The sequence below is a fragment of the Falco biarmicus genome, chromosome 9, assembly GCF_023638135.1.
Source record: "Falco biarmicus isolate bFalBia1 chromosome 9, bFalBia1.pri, whole genome shotgun sequence".
NCBI classification, from domain to species: domain Eukaryota; kingdom Metazoa; phylum Chordata; class Aves; order Falconiformes; family Falconidae; genus Falco; species Falco biarmicus.
In genome coordinates this window covers 32937362-32960052 of record NC_079296.1, presented here as the reverse complement: position 1 = coordinate 32960052, position 22691 = coordinate 32937362, and the positions used below count along the sequence as shown (strand labels likewise).

The following is a 22691-nucleotide window of genomic DNA, read 5'->3' as shown; positions in this document are numbered from 1 at the left end:
CTCATGCTGCTAACAGACACAGGAAGCCTGCAGCCTCGATGAACTCTCCAAAAAGCCACCCTGTCTCAGTGTCTACAGGACTTTGCAGGCTCAGTCATTCGCTGCAGGAGCAGGCTGTGTGCTACGTGGCACGGCAGACGGCTGTGCAGTTTGCACATCGTGTGCAAACTGGATGTAACACACGTGCCTGGATCGCTGCCTCTGCTCAGCTAGGAAAGCCCACCAAAGCCTCTCTTGATTTCCAGCTCATACCATCAAACAGTGCATCACAGAATCACATCTTAGCCAAGATTACAAAGGCCTCCTGAATCGAAAAACACATTCAGAACAATACTAGAAGACTGGGTACTTCCCAAAGCAAACTTGAAACTTCAAGTTGCTTCTCCTTGCTCAAGAATTTTAACTTCTTCTCCTCCCTTTTCATCTTAAGATATAAAGATTGATTACTAACGTACCTCTGATTGTGTGGACCCATAAGGGCAAACAATATTCCCTGCAGCTATTAGAGGACTCACCAAATCATGCTGGGAGAGCATTCAGGGTATTTTTGGTAAAATTTAACACAATATGGTCAAAAGCACATGACAAAAGAGCTCTTGAAAGAGCACTTGTAGGTATCAGACCTGTTCAGTAGTACCCACTCAGTACAGACCAGCTTGGTTTTGCTTGAAATTTCATCTTCCTGTTTTTACCAGTGCTGTTTGCAAGATACTAACCCACAGCATTTCCAACTCACTTACCATTAAACAGTCACACAAATTTAGGTAAATGATGAACTGGGCTCTACAGATCCCGCTAAAGTTCCTTAGCCAAACACTGGTTAGAATGAGATCCTTGTAAAAATCTAACCTGTGATTTCTGAAGACCTTTAAGCACTTCACATTTCTTACAACCGTTTGTAAGCTCAGAGAACAGATAAAGAATAATATCAAAGAAAAACAACACATAAACCAAAACTACTTACGGAAATAACCACTCTCTGAAGAAAGATAATTCACAGCTAAGAGAAAAGGTACTTCATTCAAAGGGCAGTGCATTTCAACTGCAGAACAAGAACCTTTTGAAGCATAAATCTGCTAATGAAAAATTACATTAAGTGACCGTTCAGAGTTCCTGGCTAATTATGCAGGAAATTCAGGTAACTACTGACTATTTACCCCAAAAGTCATTTAAAGAACATGCATATGTGAATGCACGCACTTTACGTACATTAAGTTTTTTAATAAAAAATAAGCACACACATCCAACTACCCTCTCTTCCTCCAAAATACAACCCCTGATACCAGCGACAAGGGCAAAAACCTCTAGATGTAGCTGGCCACTCCAACCAGTATAACCATGAGCTTTTTGTATAATTTTGTCAGGGAAGCACAGTTAGTCTCACATGGGGCCTCACCTGGTGCTTTGGGATGCAGCCAGCCTGTGGGTGTCCAAAGAAGGCTACATGGGACCAGGCAGAAGACTGGCAGTGTGTAAAATACCATTCATGAGCACCTACTGGTGCTGTCAGTGTTCTGCGCTGTGTGATGCTATGAACATTTAAAGTCATTATACTATCAGAGTACCATGGTACGGCAAGAACCTGGTAAGGCAGTGCTTTGAAATACCTGGCTACACCCCAGCTTGCTAACTACCCCTCCCACCATGCTGCCCAGCCAGCAGATTTTTTTGCCATCACATTATTTCAAGGTTTTCTGCAAAATTCAGACCTGAAGAAGCCAACATGTGTCTCTTGCTTTCACAGGTCTGTCTTTCAGGGCCATGACCTCTGCTCAAAGTCCTGTGTGAACAACAGTGACTCGAGCATTTCTCACTGACAAAGCAATTTATGATTTGCACAGTGCTGCAAGCTGTAAAATCCTCTTCTCTTAAACTCTGGGGGTTTAACACATTCTAAATGTACTCCTTTTTTAGCATAAAAATCCACAGTCATTAACTTCACTTCTACATTTGGTGTTCTGCACTTGAAATGTCAACACATTTAGTAACATTAAAGGAACTGAGGGTGCAGGTTCCCAGCAAACAAGGGCTGTGCTGAGAAATACTGCATTCAGTCACAAGCGAACACTCTGGCACACTCTCACTCAGAGGATGTTTAGGACCTGTTACTCACAGAAGAAAATCCTGCTGATTATGGTTACCTTCAAACCATATAATGGGAGCAGGGGAAGTACAGCACCACACATCACAGATATCAATGGATGAAAAATGAAAATGCTGGGAAAGTAAAGGACAGAAGCAGAATTTTAAAGTGCTCCATCAGTCTTTCCTATGTATCACTCATTAAGTGGGTCCCTGATATAGGAGCAGGGTAAGAAATCAGCATCTATCTGCAGGTCAGTTAACACCACTTAAATCCATCTCTAACAGCTGACACTATCCAGTTTACCGATACTGATCACTGGTATACACAATCTTCTTGGTGGAAGACAAGTAGTCAGAAGATTTAGATTCTCTACATTTTTGATACTTTCCCTACTCTCACATTTTTGATACTTTCCCTACTCTCAGAGAAGATAAGCACAACACAGGAGGCCAAAAAACCAAACAAAAATTCCTACAGGAGATTTATGTTTGTTTAGGAAGGTAGTTTCAACCTTTTTATTTAAAGAAGTTATTGGGGAAAAAAAAAAAAAAAGATAGCATGGCCATACAGAATATGGGGAAAGTCTTCCACAATGGCAATGAAAGCGAAACAGTGAGTCCCATTTTACCAGGGTCATCTTTTCTAGTTCTGTATCCAGCAGCAATGCTTCTTGAAAAGGTGACCGTAACAGATCTCCTTCTCTCTTCAAAATGTAGCAGCATCCAAGAAACCGAACAAAATGCCAACATGGAGAAGGAATGGGTGGAATGAATATAGAAACAGAATAAAAACCAATAGCAGGTCAACAGCTTTTGCGTATGGTCACTAGAGGTTAAATCCTGGCTTTACAGATGGCAGGGGGAATTCCACCACTAACGTCAATCAGGTCAGGAGTTCGGCCTCTGTTTGTAAGAGATGCTGCAGAAATGCAAAGAGTTTGGCAACAGTCAGCTGGGGTGATCAACAAGAACACAAGCCTTTATAAGACGACAGCTGAAACAATAAATTATTAAAAGAGAAAGTAAAAAAACAAGGTGAAGAAAAGACATGTAGCTAAGTTACGAGACTTCACAGTGGTGTCCACGCTGTCAGAGGAACACCAGGAAGCAGGTAACTCAAGCCAGTTATTGCAGGCTAAGACACATACACTTGGATGAATTATTTCCTGGAGGAAGCAATAAACCAGCACTCCATGCGGACATAGTGGTCCCACCAAAACCAACAAGAAGCGCATGTGGTCTCAGGAAGACTCAGACTGCGCCACTATCAACATCCTGATCTGAAAAAACCTATTTCAGTAACTGCAGCTGCTAACAGGCCCACAGAGCAGATCAGGAGCTAAAGTAGTTTTAGAAATACTGATTTGCCTTAATGCAAAGCAGAGAGGAAGAAAGAGCAATAAAAGACAGTTAGAAAAATGTATCTGCACATGGCAATCTCCATTTACTTCATGTGCAGCAGGAGAAGCAGGAGCCCTTCCAAAACAACCCCTGTGCAGGAAGGGACCACTGTGCAGTGCCAACAAATGAGCAACACCAAAGCCAATGGAGCTGTACTGGCTAAATACAGCAGAGATGAGCACAGTGACCCAGCACAGTAGGACAGTCACCCTGAGGGCCAACAAACAGTAAAAGCCAAAAAGAAACAAAACCCAAAACCAAACCAGTTTTTTGAGCAGGTGGTGCAGAACACAAGAGTATGGTGCCTGGGAGCAGCCCTAGCCACGACTCCTGGTCAGGGCAGGTATTAGCTAACAAAGGGAGGCTCTGTGTAAGCAGCCTCGTTTCCCATCACTGTAATCCTAAAATCATCTGACTACAGCAGAAGCAATCAGATGGGTAACTAACAGAACCTACCAGGTGGAGAGAAACAGACTTCTTAAGAGCACTGCTCCTCACAGTCACCATCTAACAAGGAGGGTTGAGTGTGTGCCTGAATGAGCTGAACGCCAGCAGCTGCCTAAGAACTAAATTTACCACTGTAGTCCCAGGAATGCCTGCGTTTTCCACTAAAATAAAATCTCTGGGCCATTAGCCTATTGGAATAGAAGCTTTTCCACTTAACCGAAGACATTTACTCATTCTCTTTCTGCAATTCTCATGCTCCAGTTCCAGTAAAATCCTGCTTGGTTTTGGAGCTTTTTATGGTAACACACACACACACATCAGCTCTCAATATGATGCGAGCAGTATTAAACAATTCCCTTCACTGGGTTCCTCTGCCTCTCACGTTTATTCCTATGAAATAGAAAATGAACTGCAGCTGTCAAGAGTGCTGGATGACCTACTGGGGACTGCACTGCATTCCTGCACATGCGCTGACATAGCATTTTCTAAAGTTTATTTCCCAAGGGGAAAGGGTTGTAAATAAGTCTCATAGAGTAAATCTCCTGCCCTTCATTCCCTAGAGCTTTGAGCAAGGGTGGTTTTTTGTCACAGGAAGTTGCATCAAAGTTTTCAGAAAAAGTCTATTAGATTATACAATTTGCTTTTGTCAAACTGCCTCTAAATCGACCTCCACCACAGCTAGATTTTAAAAGCTCAGTTTGTTTTCTCTGTGCTCACTGCTCTACATCTATGAAATCTGCAGCTGTTTTAGAAGATAATATTTTATTAAAATACTTTTTGTATTTTTTTAAAAGTAACTTTTAAAAAGCCGTGAAGAACCACTTAATGATGAAAAGCATTTCTGTACACCTTCTGAAAATACACATAGTCAGACCTCTGGGGAGGCTGTTTTCTCTTAGGCTCTGTACTTAAAATTGAGTAAGAAGCTGACGCAATTAAAGAGGGGCTTCACCTTGGGCTCTAGAAGCGAGCAGGGAGGATTCACTTGGCGGGCAGGATCCTCGGTTTGCAAGCTTTTATGCCTGGGGTATCACATTGACAATGTCTGCTGATGCCAACAAGGCTCTGATCCAGAACTGTTGCTTTCCAGTCCACACATTTACTCCCTCAAATGTACTTCTGATTCCTCTTAGTTTTGAAAATATAAAAGTTAAAATTATCCCTAAATGTAAGCACTATCCTTCTAGTTTGTAATGACCACTGAAGTGTTTTCTAGGAGATTGAAGAATAAGTAACTGCTGCTTTGGAAACCTATTTTCTTAAAGGGCAAACTCCAGGCAAGCAATATTGCCTATCTGGACAGGAGAAAATGTCAAAATTCTCCCTGAGATTTTAGTTTTAAAGTGGCCTTTCAGAAGGCATCCAGTGAAAAAAAGAAATACCAGATAATGTGCAGGCATTCTCCAAAAGGTGAAATAGATGATTTGGCCAGATAAGCACCCTGGGGAAAGGTAGGAGGGCAGAGGGAAGAAGGATTAGATGCTGCTGAGCTGCATCTTGCAGTGCAGCCAGTGGGACTGATGAAACAGCAGCATGGGATAAGGACGCAACCTGCAAGAACAGCTGGATTGTTCTCTGAAACAGAGACTTAAAAGCATGAAGACTCAAACCAGAACATCCTGGTCCACGTTCAGACTCCCCCATACTGGAGATTTACAATTCTGTGTTTCAATACAAATATTTACCAAAGGTGAGCAAGACCGGTGTAAATCTGCAAGGAAAAGGTAAGGGTTAGATACAGTTTACACCACATCTTTTGCATTTTAACCCTTTGCTTCTCTGTCACCGTGCCATTCATAAACGCTTTGCTTTCAGGAATATACAAATGTCACTGTGTTCTCACAGGCATCCAGGACAAAATTCATCTATGGGATTAAATAATTTGTTAGGTCAGGCAAGACTTGACACTGGGGAACAGGGAGGGATTCCTGCAACAAAATGAGCATCACGAACAATGGGAACCAACCCAGAGAAAGATGCAGGAAGGACCAGCGCTTGCAAAGGCTAACCACTTAAAAACTGATCAAAAGATACAGTTCACCCTGTAGTTATGACAGCTACCTATTAATATTACAGATTAATTTTTAATAATCCTCAAAGCAGTGAGATGGGGATATTTAAATATCAGGTCTGGAAAGAAACTGTTGCTCCTTGGACACGCTCCCTGTAGGCTCTAAGTAAGCTTCCCTTGCAAACTCTTGTTCAACACATGAAAAGGAAGAAAACATCTTCCCTCTAGTGAAAAGCAGCTGGACAAACCCCTTCCAGTCACTTAAAAACTCAAAGCAGTGAAATAGGCAGTCTCATCCTACAGCTAAGAACAAAGTAGCACAGCAGACAGGTAAATTACAGAAGCAAGGGTTTAAAGGGACAAGTGGCCAATTCTCTACGAACACACTCAGAAAAAACTAACACTTTTCTTGCAAGGTTCCATAGTACCTTCTGCTGCTAGCATCCTGAAAGATAGAACGGATGACATTAAAAAGAGGATGTGAAATTAGAAGAACCTCTCTTAATCCAAACATGCATTTGGGCATGCTGTACTACAGGGTTGAAACTTCAGCACACGATGAATGTGCTTCTTGTATAGCACCTTTCCTTCAAAACACTATTTCTTCTCCAAAGGGATCACTGTGGTGGTTCAGCGCCGAACAGTGCTAGGGAACAGCTCAAAGTAAGAGCTGAACAAGACTATATCTAAGACAAACTGTAAGAGGGACACGATGAGGCCAGTTTGCAATTTATAGCCTCTTGCAAAATACACTCCTGGAGTCTGACATCAGCACCCTGAAGCAGGTAAATGTGGTGGTCACCTGGCAGAGGACAAACCTGAGGCACAGGGAAATTATGCTGCCCTGAGTGAGATTCACCCCTACTTGCCCTGCTCTTCCAGGCGGTGTTGCTCAGTGTCACTGACAGCAGCCGTGCCCCGTCACAGCACACAGCTGAATACTGCATGTGGTTTGACAGCAGGAGTCTCGTGTACAGCGAAGTCGTGCCAAAGGAAGGAGAACAGGATTGAGATCACTGCCTTCCATTCTTCTCAGTCGCAGAATGGAAATTTTCAAGGCGGGTCTTGTCAGGGTGTTAATTTTCACATGGATTATCAGACTGGCATTTCCCTGAAGAGCTGCCTCCTGGAACCCACCACCTGGCAAAGCCCTGACCGGTCCTTACTGTGTGCTTCCTCTCAGTCAGAACAGTCTCCATTTACCCCACCAACCTTTGCCCCCGAAACCCCACTGCTTACGAATGTGATCCCAAATTCTCCTGGAACTTCCCTGGCTGTACAATGGCCTTTGGATCCCTAAGCATGGTGGCCCATAAGAATGCAGAAGGTGCTCCATGACATCCTCACTTCTGTGCACTGAGCAAAGCAAACTGAGGGCAACAGAAACAATAAATTAATGTTAAAAGATGCCTAATTATTTTTTGTTGTTGTTGTTTTTACAGGTGAGGCACCACAGTGTAAGGAATCTACAGGCTTTTCCAAAAAAAGCTGGGATTTGGGATCTTGGAAGATGTTGGGATTTTGGGTTTCAAGACAAAATCTACTTTGGACAATAGTTGTGCGGGGACTCCTCATGTAGGTACTTTGATATTTAAATCTTTCCAACCTTTGGCAGGTGCAGAAACCCTGTGCTTGAGCGCAAGGCATAACTGGAGCATAGCAGTGGAACTGAAGTAAGAGGATTACATTTCAGGAGGGACATGTTTTGGTGCAAGACTAGAGGCTTAAGGGGATTAAAAGATAGGAGCTGTTTCCCAGGGTGACAGGGTGAAAACCAGCAAAGCCCACACATAAACATCGCCTGCAAGTAAGCGTTGTTTTTGTTGCCTTCAGCAGCAGAGATATGGCAAGCAGGACGGCAAATGAACCAGTGACCACATCAACAGCATCTTCAGCCACCTCCACTGTCCCCAGCACCTTTTTAACTCACGTCACACCTCCATTTTCTGTCTTTTGCCTTTAATCACTCTTGGCTCTTTCTAGCTGCTGCTCTTCCGACACAAATGAGCCCTCTTCTCCTGCCTTTCTATTATTATCCATACTGTCTTTCTCTGTATCATGCCCTATCACCACTGTAAAACAATTTGGAAATACTTTTTAACTCCATGCAAGAAAAGGATGTTGGGATGCTATATAAAAAGGAGGGTGACTTCCATATCAAGAAACTAGAATGGATAGAAATAAAGCTCTCTTCATAAGATCTAATCTTATAAAGCAGAACTCTTGTAAGCTTTAGAGAAAAAGGACTGCAATCTTTTTTAAATCCAGGAGGATTTTAGTTTTCTGCTAGCTAACCCTCCTCAGAAGTAGAGCATTAGATTGGGCTTTCAGTCCAATATGTCTTTCTAACAAATACAGAAACGGCGGTTTTATTCCCTGAAAGATAGGGAGTTAAACTCACTAACAAGAGCTACAAATGCTGGAGGGCCCAGCATGACTAGAACATCCTATTTGGATGTAATTTAGAAATTGGAGAAAAGTGCCAAATTCAACTAATGCTGTCAGGAAGGAAGAAAATTCAGGAGCAGGGCTGTGTGGTGCTAAGCACTGTAACACACGGCAAAAGGCTGCAAATTGCTTCAGAAGGTTCATAATCCAACACAAGAAAATGTAAAGGCGACTACAGCAGCCTGACAACATACAGAGGGATGGATACTGGTGTATTGAGTAAAAGCTGACAAGCATATTTATGTTAAATGCATTAAAATACACACACATGTAAATAGATAAACCCTACAAACTACATTTTGGTTTCATTTAATGGAAAGGAACTGCACTAGACAGGACTAAATACCACAGGCTACAGTAAATCAAGACGAAGAAACTCTCTCGAAAGAGAAGTCCTGCAAGTGTCATCTGAATTTTAATGACAGAGTAGTCGATTTTGTTTGTATCACAGACAGCATCAACGAGGACGAGCAAAGGTTAGGATGGCCACTGAGCCAGGGCTGGGGAACCAGGCAGTGTGCTTTCTGTGGTCAGACCTTCAGGGCCTTGGATATTAAACCTTCCCAAAGCTCAGCTGAAAAGAATGGGACAGAAAGTCAGAGATCACCTCTGAAAAGCGCTGACAGGTAAAACTGGTTCATATCTATGAATGGTAAAGAAGAGGACAACTTGCAAACACGCTGGCATTACAACGTGCATACTTAAATTCTCTTCCCACTGCTGCTCAGGAGCTCTTGTTTCCTCCTCGTTAAATTCATGCTTCTTGATATTGCAGATGCTCTCTTTTAATTTCAAATGTATCTGTGTTCACCTTTCTTTCCTTTTCAGTGAAAAGCATGTTAACATCTTCCCTGGAGTCAGACACATGAGAAGGCTTCTACTTGTACTTCCACAAATCAAAAGCAGCTGCTACATGGCATGGCATGGCAGAAGTGGGAACTCTTCTAAATAAAAAGCAGAAGAGTAAAAAGGGGAAAGGAGGACAGAGCAAGTAATAAACAATATAATCTGCAATACAACTGAGGAAGAGAAAAACAAAAGAAACAATCCTCCTCTCCCCCTAATTATTTGTTTTATTTTTCTAATGGCAAGATTTCTTTGTTGAATTTGGGATGAGAAATGTAGGTCTTCTGATGAGAGAAAATTTGCAGAAACCATTAATGGCTTGAAGCATCAAGAAAAAGTGGACTGAAAGGCCTGCTTCACATGCTTCTTCATGGGCTAGGGAACAATATCTAATGGCAAAGGAGAATGAGGAATTCCCTTTCCAACTGTCCTACCCAAGGAATGTCCTTGTCCCTGTTGCACCTTGCTGACTTTCAAGATAACGGGCTGCAGGAATGAGACTGTTAACATCCATCCTACAGCCACTGCATCTCAGAAATCCTTTGACAGAAGAACCTCAGGTGCCCACCACTGAGTCACTTCCAGTTGTAATCTACCATAATATTACAGTGAGTTTGCAGAATATGCAGTTTTTTGATTCAAAGACATCAAGATGTCTTTTAAAAAATGAAGAGACAAAAATCTGCCTTTGGGTCAGATTATCACTGCATTTACCTAGCTTGATCCTTCTATGGCATTATATGAATTTGGCTCTGTCTATTTCTTTTTAAAAAAGGCTACCTTTGGTTTATTTCTTGAATTCACATACACTGCTTTACGCCTGCCCCTCTGCACTCAGGACAGCTAGTGACGCTGGATGCTAGACAACCTGAAGATGGTCTCAGTCCTACCTATCAAAGGGCTTTGCGCCAGTATAGCTGAGCGACACAGAGAAGGAAAAGCATGCTCTCTAGAAATGGTTTACTCAGCTTGTAATGAGCTAGAATTCTCATTATCGGTAACACCAGTGCTTACAGTTTATTAGGAGGACTGATGTTCTCTTATTTTTAAACCACACTGTGTAGGTTAAGGCTACCTCACTTAGGAATTGGCTTAATCCCGGCACCACTTTTCAATTCCCCTTTACATTTGGCACGGCGTATTTTGGCAGAACAGAAAATGCCCAATGCATAATGAAGAGCCTGGATAGGGTTGTAATTTTTTTAGATGTCACACATATGCCATGAAAAAACACGGTGCAAAAGCAACTTATACGCACACAAAACTCCTGCCTTGTACAGCCAGCGTTAGTTTTCCAATCAAAATAAGCTTTATGGACAGAGAGATCTTTTTTATGTTTTCTTTTGCCTGTCTACAATATGTCTGCTATTAGACTATAGGTATTGTGGTACATCTAAGCCTTCAAAGCACAGCTCAGGTTTTTAGTTCTCTTACCCTTACAGCCGTAAGAAAAAACTGATGAAAAGTCTTTTCATTGTGAAAATGCTTCCAGCTGAAATACACAGGCAGCCTGAAACAGCTGGTCAAGTGGGGGCAAGCTGTTCAGCTGAAATGCTGATGTGGCAATGATGATGTATAGTAACAATAATATGTCACCAATGCTCATTACCTTAAGGTTGATGGAAAACAACAGGGACAGTTAAAAAACCGTCGTTCGTTTGAAACCAGCAGCTCCCAAGCTTTCTCATACACAAAGCCATCCGAGGGATGCTGACAGCAGCTAGGCTCATCGTTTCTTAAATTAAGAGCTATGTCCACCTGTAATAACTACAACAGCCTACAGGACAGACAATCATTAAGTCAACTCCTCCTTTGACCCTTGATTGTAAGCAGGGAAGTGAGAAGCCAACAGAAGTCAGGAGACTAATTTGACTTGAAACAAGGGATATTTTTAGGGAGGACAACGCAGAGTCAGTGCTCCCATGAAGACCAGAGTGAGTGGGCTACAATTATGGGAGAAGGAAGTAGTAAAAAAAATATTTTAAATTAGCAGAAGCATAGTTTCTGAATAAAGCAGACAGAGAAAACACAGGGATTATTACTCTAACCATGGTGGCCCAGCCTGGATTTGAAAGCAGAGCTGATGCCTCAAATAGCCTAAGGTGTTACATCTGATTCTTCAAACCAATCTGACCCCTTTGAGACAGACAAATACTTCCTTGGGGAAGAGCGTTGTTACATTTCAAAGTCCTAATGTTAACCACTGACTGTCAATCGAGATTCAACAAGCACCCCAATGAATCATAAAACACTAATTTTCCATTAGACAGCAAGAGAGAAACTGATGACAAGAAACAACAACAAAATTAGCTGTTAAGAGAAACCAGATGGAATGGCAAAAACTGTTCAAAGAAAACTATTAACTTAATATCAAGAGAAAGAAATAACTGTGTAATAGTCACAAATGTCTCAACATGGAGACAAACCGAGCATCAAGGTCAACATAAGGGAGCTTAAATTGGGTGGTTTTGAGATCGCTTCCTGTTACGCTAGGCTAATCTGGGAACTTGATGTTAAATTAGAAAGAAAGGGGGAAAAAAAATATCCCTGAACAAGAGAAACACAAACACCCATGTTGACAGCAGCCTCGCTGCCCATCAGAATGTGCAGAAACCAGGTCCTGGAAAAACATTCTGAAGACATTTCTTCCTCTTTCCATCACTCTCTTGCTACCTCAGTGTCGCCTTCTCTTTTGAAGTGCCAATTTCTATCACTGATGAGCTTCAGATTCACTTCCACTTTAAAAAAAAAAAGGGGGGGGGGGGGGGGCGGAGAAAAAAGTCAAGTCACCAAATTGCCACTGAAGCACTACTGGCTCTAGTACTCAGAATCCAAACTGCTCACCACTTTTTAAACAACTAAAATTCAGTTTCATCAACCTCTGATACATACAGAAAACATGACTCAAGTTTCAAAATCATGAAATTAGCTTAAAATTCAGAAAACAAGTGCACACATCCACAATCACAGAGGCTGAGTACACCAAAATACAGATGACAAAAATTAGTCAGCAACACTGCCTGGTAACTGCAAGTGACAAGAAGAAAATCTTAGAAAATATGTTTCAAGCATTAGTTAAAAAAGAATAAAACTGAGTAAGATTTAAAAAAAAACAAAACGCAAAAGAAACCTTTCTCTTCATAACCTTTCTTTCAGTTATATGCAGGACAGATGCATGGGTACGGTGCTTCCATAGCTCAATCCAAAGATCACAAAATTACCATTTCTTTTAACATAATCATCTCATTATTTCAGCACCACTGTTTAGATTTTGCTTTTGAAAGTGTTCCATCTCAGGAAGAACCAACAGTATGTTCTTGTCTCTTTTGCCTGGGGGGTGGGGATGGCGATTGGTTTTTTTTGTTTGGTTAGGTTTTTTTTTTACTAGGATGGAAATTCAGGGTGGGTTTTTTTCCCCCAAAAGAGGCTGCTGTTCAGAGGCAAGGCTGTCTGAGGTTATCACCTAGCCAATAGGTTGAAGTCATTCCATCCCTTGCCACAAGGCAAAATGGACAAACAAGGGATGAGACAAGGGGTGGCGGGGCAGGAATAATCTGTGTAGTCTTTCAGCCCTGAACTGCTTAACCAGAGAAATGGAAATATCACCCTCTTACAATACTCTTCCATATTACCTCACCTTCCCTGAGACAATGAGCTCTTTGAAGCACACCGCATGTCTTTAGGCATTTCTGGACAGCTTTATAGTACCCTTCTGGTATCTGCAGATAACCACAAAATAAGAGAATTTGGAAGAAACAGCATCTGTGGGTATGCTCTGTCCAGCCGTACGATGAAAGGCTTGTGCTGGGTCCTTCTGATTTCCTCATGGCTAGCCTCATAAAGAAAGCACATTAATTTATTTTATTTAATCCAAATGAATGAAAAATTATTCACTACCAAGCAGGAGACAAAGTTCAGGGCAAGGTTATTTTAAATAATTTCATTAATTTAACTAATTCAGCTCTCAATCAGACTTTACAGAGCCTGGAAGCCACACTGGGAGAGATAATTGCTACCTCCTTCAAACCCATTGTGGAACTGCTCTCGTGAGAAGCTAAATCACTTCAGCTAGAGTAAAAGGTGACATGAATCTCACAAGTTTTACGCCTAGGAGAAGCAGATGAACTTTACAACATAGGTCCTCAGAGACCTACTTTTCTTCAGCCAATCTGACTCATTACAGCCTAATTTCTGAGGTGACTGTTAAAGGCACTGATTGCTTGGCTGTTCTTGATCATCTCTGCTTAAGCCATGGAAGGTTCCCACACACCTGTAACAGCTGCCAAGCAAATACATGTAGCAGCCCTAGTTATTTGGTGAGCTTGAAGTCAAAGTAATAAAGTAGTGCCAGGAACGGCCCTAATCATTGTCTTTGTCTTTCATCCATGTATAGCAGACAGATGAGAAAGAGATGTTGCTAACGAAGAAATGTATGGATTCCAAGATACATTAGAAAAGTATTTTTAGCAAATGCAACCGTAAGAAAGAAATGCGTAGCTTTAGCAACAAGTGAAAAGAATCTGTAAATGAAAACTACATACCCAGAAGAAGTGATGCTTAACAAATATTAAATTCCAGTGTCAAAAATGCATCAAGAAGAGACATGAAAGGGAAGGAGAACAAGCTACAAAAAGGCATCAAAAAGGAGAAGAGGTGGGAAGAACAGCATAATCTGAAATTCTCTCTGTTCTTTACAGATCATTAAAGATCTGGATAGAAAAGGTTTCTCTTTTTGCTGTCTTTTTTTTTTAGGTGGGGTGGGGGTGTCTTGTTTTCCTCAGCAACTCAGTGTAACAGATCTTGCGAAGTTTAGCTCTGCTGTATTGCTCTGACTGAACTGTCATTTTGTCCTTCTCACATTGTCAATGCAGTGGTAAGGTTTCCCCATTGAGGCTGACTCATTTCTATCGTAGCTGACAGGACTCTTGCTCTTCCAAAACCTTTGTGGTCCTTTGACATGGCTCAGAATGAAGAAGTCTATGTGGCATGTGAAGCATTATTAACAAATACAGAAGGTATGGCTTGGTAGCTATAAACTGGTGGCCATGCTGCATAGGACACAGAGACAATTCTCTGTCAAACCACTCATTGCAAAAGTTTTAGCAACTGGCATCAACTTCTAAACAGTTTACTACCAGACATCCTTACTGAAAGCCATGGGGGCACATTTATCTCTTGAAGGAAGAAAAATGTAGCCAGACAGCAGTACAGTTGAGTAATTTTCACGAAGAGATGGCAAATTGTGCTGATCAGAATCACCAGTGCTAGTTAGGGCCACACTGCCTTTAGCAGTGCAGATAAAAATCCATAGCCACCACTCAGAAATCAACACATCAGAGCTTTGAGGATGACAGTAATCACATATGATTATTTAACAGGAAGCTTAAACAAGAGCTAAGGGCAAACCTGGAGACAAGCCCCTTCCCTGTGTTTCCAGGTACCCCTAGTACCTCTGCTGAAAGAGAATTTCCCCTCAGAGGGGAACAGCCCAACATCAGTTCTAGTGAGGGAAGTGCTCAAATCACTGATTTTTGAGTCAGGGAGGTATGTGTTCATGGTTTCATTGTTGTTTTTACACACTCCTTGGGCAAGCCACTTCAATTTATACTTCAGTTCTTCAGGGCTAAAATGGAGCAAATAAACCTTTTTCTTGCCACGTGAGCTCACTTTCTTAGGCGGAAAGTTTTGAGAGACCAAAGATGTCCTTTTTCTACAGATCTACGATACCTACTACCTAGTAAAACAGGACATAACGTAAGGAGTATTCAGTGCCACTGTTACACAATGACATCAAAAAATAATGCTTGAAGAGCAAAAGTACCCATTGTCAAAACTGCCTTTAGGCGAAGCCGTGTATAAACCTCACAGAAACTCTAAATTAGTCACCAGAAATTGGAAGTGGAGCAGGCAAGGACCACGCTAAGAGCTAAGCATGGCTGCCAGAAGTCCAAAGGAGTACCTGTAAAAGTTTAAAACATACAGGGTAAGAAGTATTTCTAGACAAATCAACAGCAGTAAGAATTATCTCGCCATGACTGATGCCAAGGTTTAACCTTTCAAAAGCAGCACACTGTCAGGCAGCTCGACATTGACACCCCGAGGTAACCAAACTCAGTCTGAGAAGGAAAGGCACTCATGCACAGAAGACAGGTTTTGTGCTCAGTCAGAATCTCTCTGAAGCCGGCATTCCTGACTCCTCGTTTTATTGGAAAGAGATTGTAATGGCCAAACATGACTCTTCTAACCAGCGGGAGAAAAAAATGCTATTAACCTCTCACTCTGATGTACTTGAAGACTGTTTCCCTGCTGCTAAGATGGTTTGTCAGGCTGAAGTTTTTGGGGCAACAAAGTTGAGAAACCACTTTCAATTAGAAGTTGAATTTTCTCTTCTGATTTTTATATACAAAGCCCAGGCCGTATTACTTTCACAGCCTTTTGACAGACCAAAACTGTACTTCTATCTGCATCCCCATAGAAAAATGAACAAAAGAACCTAAACAACAAACCAGTATTACTAATTGATTGAATTTATATTCCAAATCAGACACCAAACATTTTGTGACTACAGATCAGAACATTTACTAAAGACATTCCAAGGAGGAAATAAATTTCAAATGGAATTTTCTAAAAAATGTACTAAATATAAGTAAGTCTTTTTTGAGAACTGCCACACCGGCTATGCTCATTTTCCTGTGAATTCTTCCATCTTCAGCATGAGAGAATAAACAAGAAAACTTCAACACTCTTATTACTCAAACTCATCTTTGAACCAGGTCTAAGAAAGGCTAGTAGTCTAGGAAAACAAACAAACAAAAAAATCCAAAAGAAAAACCAAGATTTTCCCCAAAGGAAGTTATCAAAAACTTAGCACAGTCATAATGGGTAAATAAGCTGGGAGATTTTCTGTTCTCTTTTTTGCAGACAAGTGAACTAAGTTTAGAATAATTCCCAGACATATCACTTTAGCTTTAAGTGATTACTTGATTGTTATATCTACCTGCAAACGGATGTCTGGTTAAGAAGTTATTTCTAAAATCAATAGTATCTGGGTCTGGATTCCTAAATTCTATTACATTCTAAAATTAGCCTGGTCCCACAGCTAAGGGCTTATGGAATACAGTTCAGTTAGTCACCATGGAGCAGCACCTCTTGCTTAAAACTGCTTTAGTAACAGGGGTCTGGAAGGTGAGTAGTGCAACCACAGTTTCTAGCAATGATGCCAGGAAATATTCAGGAAACTACAGAGCAAGAAGGCCAAACCGGGCAAGTTTAGTGAATCATTCACTAGTAGATTTGTGAATAAATCTTATATATTGCAGCTTTTGTAATGGAAAGGTATTTAAAAAATTAAATAGTTTGGCATTTTTTCCCTTCTTCCCCTGAAAGCATTAATAAATGCATCAACTCCAAGATATTTGGGGATAGGATTTTGTCAAATTCTTTCTGTACACCAGGTAGTATAGGCTGACTAGCTCTGTGTTTTCTAAGCTACCACAGACAGAAGGAAAGGCTAACACATGGTACATATCTAACTAAAGGTTTGGACAGGTTTGTTTGGGTTTTGTTTTTTTAAATAGGAAGTTTTCACAGCAGAAGGAAGTCACCACCAGTGGAGTGTCACCAGGAGAGTTAATACAAAACTGCCTGAAAAGCCAGGTTACTAGCGAGGTGGCAAAGCTTACTTCCTGCACAGCCTCCTGCCATCAGCCAAGGCAAGGTACAGAACCACCTAACTGCACCAGGTAGTAAAACAGATGACATGCAGCCTGGATAAATGTCAAGTGACAGTCTGAATTTTACATATTCAAGGATGGGGTCCAGGGTACTTAGGAATACAATCTTCAGGTTATAAAAGTAATTCTACAGAAACATCAGCTCAGTGCTTGACAGCAGAATAAAAACTCCCAAGTGTTTGTAATTATCAAGGACAGAAAAGAAACCAGGAAACCACGATCTACAAACCCAGAAAAGCCATTTTAAATACTGTGTGCAGTTCTCACCCCACAAAAATCAAACAAGTGTTAGCAAGACATACGAAAACGATACAGAAAGAGTAATGGGGTGACTGAATGTATGAGTGGTTTCCATGCAAAAAATGACTAAATAAGACTGGGGCTCTTCAACATGGAAGAGAGGTAACGGAATCACAGCAGCCACAGAAAAAATAATTACAAAACCATCTCCTGTCTCTCCAGTAAAACACACGCAGAACATCCAATGAAATGAGCATTTCAGAATAAAAAAGACACTATTTCTTGCACAATCCATACAGCGGCACTCTGCCTCAGACAGTTTTTGATGCTCAGAGTTTTATTTGGGTTCAGAAAAAGCTACTGGAGGATTAGTGGAACAGGAATCTATTGAGAATATTAAACACAAACACAGAAGAGACCCTGAGCTATAAATCAGTGAGGCCTGGAGAGCTTTCTGGGGAGGCATCATTATATGGTTGATGATATGCCTACTTTTAGACAGATTACATAATTACATGCCTGATTTTACACTAGTCCCTAAGCATCCCCTGTTGCACACTGCCACAAAGTACTTTGGTCTAACCTGGTACAGCAGTTCTTATGTTCTCAATTCTAGCTATGATCTTGACTTTGCTGACAACTTTAGCATTCCTGTTACTGTGAGCATAAGGGACTGTTCAGGTCTTGGAGTCAGTTCTCTGGAACAATCATCACTCATAAGACATGCCTCTAATGCTGAAGGGTTCAAGAAAACATTATTTCATACACCTGTATAGGAGACAATTCTTTTCAGAAATTGAATTTAGACCTTAATAAAAAATAGACAAATCAGAAAAACAATAATGCATGACAGGAAGGGAGCAGGGGGGAAACAAAAAAAAGATGCCATCAGCACCTCAAATACCCGTAGAGCAGGGATGCAGTCCAATGGAGTTACATTAGGATGACCCTAGGAAAAGGACTGTGCTCCCCTCTGCAATATGACAAAAGAAAAATTGATTTCCAAAATCCCAGACTGCAGAAGCTGCTGTCAGTTCCTTCCTAACCTCCATTTTCTCAGTGCTTTCAAGCTGCTAGCTTTCACCAGCTTCACACCAGCTCCTCCAGCAGCACAGAAAAGCAACATTGGCTAAAGCTCTCCGCAGAGTTCAACACACAGGTGGTCTGACTCTGAGAGGTCTAACTGGCCTATCTGTATTCATGATTTTGTATCTAAGCTTGGCAAAGGTCATGAGCATCTGTACGTCAATATTTACAAAGTGTGTTGAAATGTCTTTCTGTTAGCTTTAGGCTGGGATGTTGCATGTGTCTAGTCACCTCACTTCAGTGTCCTTCTCTAAACATCACCAAGAGGCAAATACATGACTGGGGAGCTCCGAGGCACAGCTGCAATGACACACTACCATTTACTGTGCTAAACAGCAGAACGCTACTTTACCTCCAACCTGGTCATTTGCTGTTACTTTAACATGAATACACAACTAAACCAGACCAAACCAGAGCTGTATGGCCAAGACAGCATGTTGCTCAGCCCTGTGCCCAAGACTTGCTCAGAGAGAGGTGGCATACGGGTTGGCATTATCCCCACGCTAACATGCTCACACAGCTCTGTATCCCCACGCTAACATGCTCTGTATCAGCAAGACCTGACTTGCAGTCAACCCATGGAGATGCACGTGGCTGCCCGACATCCCTCTGTCCCTGCCAAATCTTACACAGGGTCACACCATCCCCACTGGAAGCTCCGTATTTCTGCCTGCTCTGCAGTCATTCCCAGGCTGGAGGAAAGGATGGACAACACCGTTTGTTGTTTCTGTTCAGGTATCAGCGTGTTCAGTGCCTTTTGGAGAATAGCATGCAGAGGTTTGGGGAGGTGTTGCTGGGGGGAAACAGTCTCTGTCCCTCCTTTTACTGCCTTGTCACCAGTGGCCAAGACATGGCCATGATGAAGTGGCCAAAACCATCACAGTGTTGAAGCACGAGGAGATGATGGCAGCCCTTTGCCCTCCTCCACCAGATCAAGGTGCAGAGATCTCCAGCCTGGCATGCTGTACTTCCTCAAGGAGTGCAGAGGGTCCTGCCTCCTGAAAGCCCTACTGCTGTTTCCCTCCCAGCCACATCCATGGGAGGAAGCCAGACACCATTCCTCCCCACTGCCAGCAAAGGATGGAGGCAGAGGGCCACCCCACTCTGGGGGAAGAGACAGCAGCAAAACCATAGGGAAACTGGCTGACATTGAGAAAAGGCTAGATGGCACAGGGCAGGCTACAAAACTGACACCATGAATGAACGGTAACATATACTCCACCTCAATTTTACACCATTTGTCATGACAAGCAATTTGGCCGCAGACCCACCATGGCACCGGAACACTGCCCACCATTAAGGTTTCTGGGAGACAGCCTAGTGGCAGAAGGCCATGGACTGAAAATAGGTTCATTTTACACTACTTATCTGATTTTTCAATCTAAATTTATTCTTAAATCGGTTTTTTTAAATAAAAAACCCAACAAACACAAACTTATGTCTGTTCTCACCACAGACCTACCTTTAAAATTCCTTGTCACCTAAGAAATAAAGAATCCTGAAGTTTCTGCACTGCTCAATAGGTCCTAAAAAGAGAGGCCGCCATGGTTAACCTTCCCTCTTTTTTACTACTTTTCCCAAGGACATCACAGATGCAATCATTTCATTTAAATGTTGTTACAATACAAAACTGCCTTTCTATCACAGAACTAGCTAATAACTCCTCTTCCATTCCCTTTTTAATACCAACATAAGCATACTCTTCATTTCAGTTTGTGTCATTTCTGGCTGCTGCCAAATACTGAATATTTTAATTGCATTTTTGACTCTGCCATTGGGAACCTTGATATTTCATTACAAAGAGACACTGAGATAGGAGACAAAACTGGGAAGGAGTTTTATCAAGTCAGTCTCAGTCCTGGTCCCTGCCACCGTTTGAATACAGAGTATCATCGTTCCTCTTCTGGTTTGATTCCGCCTCTTCAGTGATCCACACAAAAATAACCACAAAATTGGATCTGTGCCCTTTTTTCCCTTATTCATAGGCTGGGGTTTTTTTGTTCAAGGCAAACTCTCACCTTCCTGGACCTGCACGTAATGCCTGAAGTGCTCTGCTCTGTCTAAATTATTTTCCTCACTCTTTGATGACAGAGTGAATATTTTGCAACATTTGTTGATATTTTGATCCAGAACATTTCCCAGGCATGTGAAAGTTCCTTATTTAATAATATTTTTACTATTAAATAATAATGTCTGAATTTTAAAAAATTGTAAGCAGCAGAATAAAACTTCTGTCCCCAAGAGTGAGATTTTATGATCTACAGTGTCATAGTCCATCTGGGTCCTTCATGCTTCAGCTGCATGAGAATTTTGAGGAATTTTTGAAGCACAGGCATAAACCTGAGCACTTTCAGATGGCACATCAAACACTCTTATCTGGGCCCAAAGTGGTTTAAGCCGCAGGAGAACATGCTTGAGTCCTCTCTGTGCCAATAAGGTTGTAATTGCTGTTTTGTGCTACAGTGATAGCATAAAATTTTATTTGATTAATAAATAAATAAATAAAAAAAATCTGCCTGGGTGGGTGGCAGGGCAGCTGAATACAGACAAGATCTGAATGTGGGTAGTTGAAAGAGAACACCACAGAGATGCTTTTAGAAAACTTCATTTTAAACTATCAACACATCCACTCAGTATATTAAACATGCAAGTGCGGAAATAACTCTTCCTTCCCTATACCCTGATGACTAGACAACACAGTTCTGGACTCCAGGCGTAAGAGTACTAAAGCAGTAAAATACACTTTAATGCTAAACAAACAAAAAAAAAGAACACAAATCTTAAAAGTTTAAATCACATAATCCCAAATCCATCTCTTAATTCCGCTGATTTCAATCAAGTAACTGAATGCATGGGACCTCACAAGTCTAATAAAATCCTGATAGCAAGCTTCCATGAAACAAGGATCTTATATGTTGAAAGGTCATACGATCTGTTGTAGAAGAGTGTTAGATCTGTCACCTCTCTATCTCATGACAAATATTGAAGCATCTGCAAACTTTAAGCAGCAGACCAACTCTCACTGTATGTACAGCATACAAATTTCAAGAACTTTTAACATGTGAAGTCAAAAGGAGCTTCAGTTTTTAAGTTAGCATTTCAAGTTATTTAGGACTCCTAAATTAGTACTGATTTCCCCCCTGCCCAAAGCTCCAGGCTGATAGTGTGTGCGACGGAGTCATTCCCAACTGTTAACTAAAGGAAGAACGAAATGTCGCTAAATATCATATTCTTGTGTACATGCAAATTCTATTTAGATGATCAAGTCATCTTGGAAGACAACATACTGGCAGGCAGCATACATTTAAGCTTCCCCAAAAGCACATGATCATTAATCTTCTCCTGGAGGATTTTACATAAATCTGACAATTTCTGCTCCCACCAGTAATGCTTATTTATTAAACCCTGACTGGACTTCAAGCTATCGTTTTGAAAAGAAAACAACTTGCCTCCACAGAAAAGCAATGTTTCATCCTAGTTGTCTAGCAGGGAGTCTTTGATTTTTTGCACTTTCAAGTTTGGGTTTTTTAGCAGCCCATCTAAATAAATAAATAAATAAGTTAAATCCTCCCCAAACCAAAGCAAACCCCCCAACCAGGAAAGGCAGGCAGGCGGGATGCTCACAAGCACGGTGCGGTTAGCAGCCAGAGGCAGCATACATGCTTAGACACACAAAGCAAATAACATTTGAATATTCTTGCCAAATGAGATTATGTGTTTGTATATCTCCTTCTCTCACACATGCAGAAACACACATTACACAGCAAATAATGCTCACAGAACAGAACAAAGCCCCTTTGTTATTGTTCCGTAAGGTTTTGCAAAATCCCCTTCTTTGTCTAAAACTGAACTAATAATGTTGCTCGAGCCCTGATGATCTAAATATACAAACCTTGTACACAGAAGTAATATAGATTTCTTTTAGAATGACAACATTAGAAAATACAGACAAGCTTTTGTGAACAGAAGCCTCAATTTACAAGCATCTTTATTCGGGGGGGGGACTAGTAAATACTGCAGCCATTCAAGTGCAGACACTCTGAAAGGACACAATTGGAGCTTAAGGCTTACCACATCCAGCTGTGTTTTAACAGACTCTCTTACGGTTACCTCCCCCCAAATGAAAGTGCTAATACCAATACAATTAAAACACCAGCTTCAATAAAAAGCACCCAAAAAATGTCCAAACACCAGCGAGTTATATGTTTGCTTTTCAATCCTCAGCACCTTCAGAAGAATGTTAGCGTGAATGAAGGAAAGGTGCTTAAACACCAAAAAAGGCAGCTTCACAATTATAACTGAACCAAGTATCACACTGAAAGGGATTGTTCACGTAGCACTCTAACGAGGAGCCTCTACAGCAGCCTCTCTTGACAGGCTGCCCTGACGTACAT

The 22691-nt window shown here is 41.4% G+C and overlaps 1 protein-coding gene across 12 annotated transcripts in view; it reads right to left on the bottom strand.

Annotated features, from left to right (window-relative positions):
* MARCHF8 (membrane associated ring-CH-type finger 8) overlaps nt 1-22691 on the bottom strand; it is a 99511-nt gene that overhangs the window by 29314 nt on the left and 47506 nt on the right. The gene's annotated exons all lie outside the window — the stretch shown is intronic.